Source organism: Penaeus monodon, chromosome 30, assembly GCF_015228065.2.
Source record: "Penaeus monodon isolate SGIC_2016 chromosome 30, NSTDA_Pmon_1, whole genome shotgun sequence".
Lineage (NCBI taxonomy): Eukaryota > Metazoa > Arthropoda > Malacostraca > Decapoda > Penaeidae > Penaeus > Penaeus monodon.
The window spans coordinates 28,808,055-28,808,363 of NC_051415.1; positions in this window are offsets into that span (position 1 = coordinate 28,808,055).

Genomic DNA, 309 nt, shown 5'->3' on the forward strand with positions numbered 1-309 from the left:
AAATATTTTAAAGACCCGAGAAAACATTTTAATCCAATTTAAGTGATTCATGATATATTGAATCTCGATAAGTGTGAACATTCACAAATGTTTTAATCATTAGCATGTCAATATATAAGAAATAAAGGAATATTACATCCTAAAATCAGAAATGAGAAATCCTAATTAATCATTACGATAAATGTAATAAAATTACACGTGAGACGGGAATCGAGACAATTACCCACAATTCCCCCGTATTTTCCGTTATCATTTGGACAAAAAGTCATCGATCCTCTTTTAATTTTCATAATTTCCCCTCTCCTACAA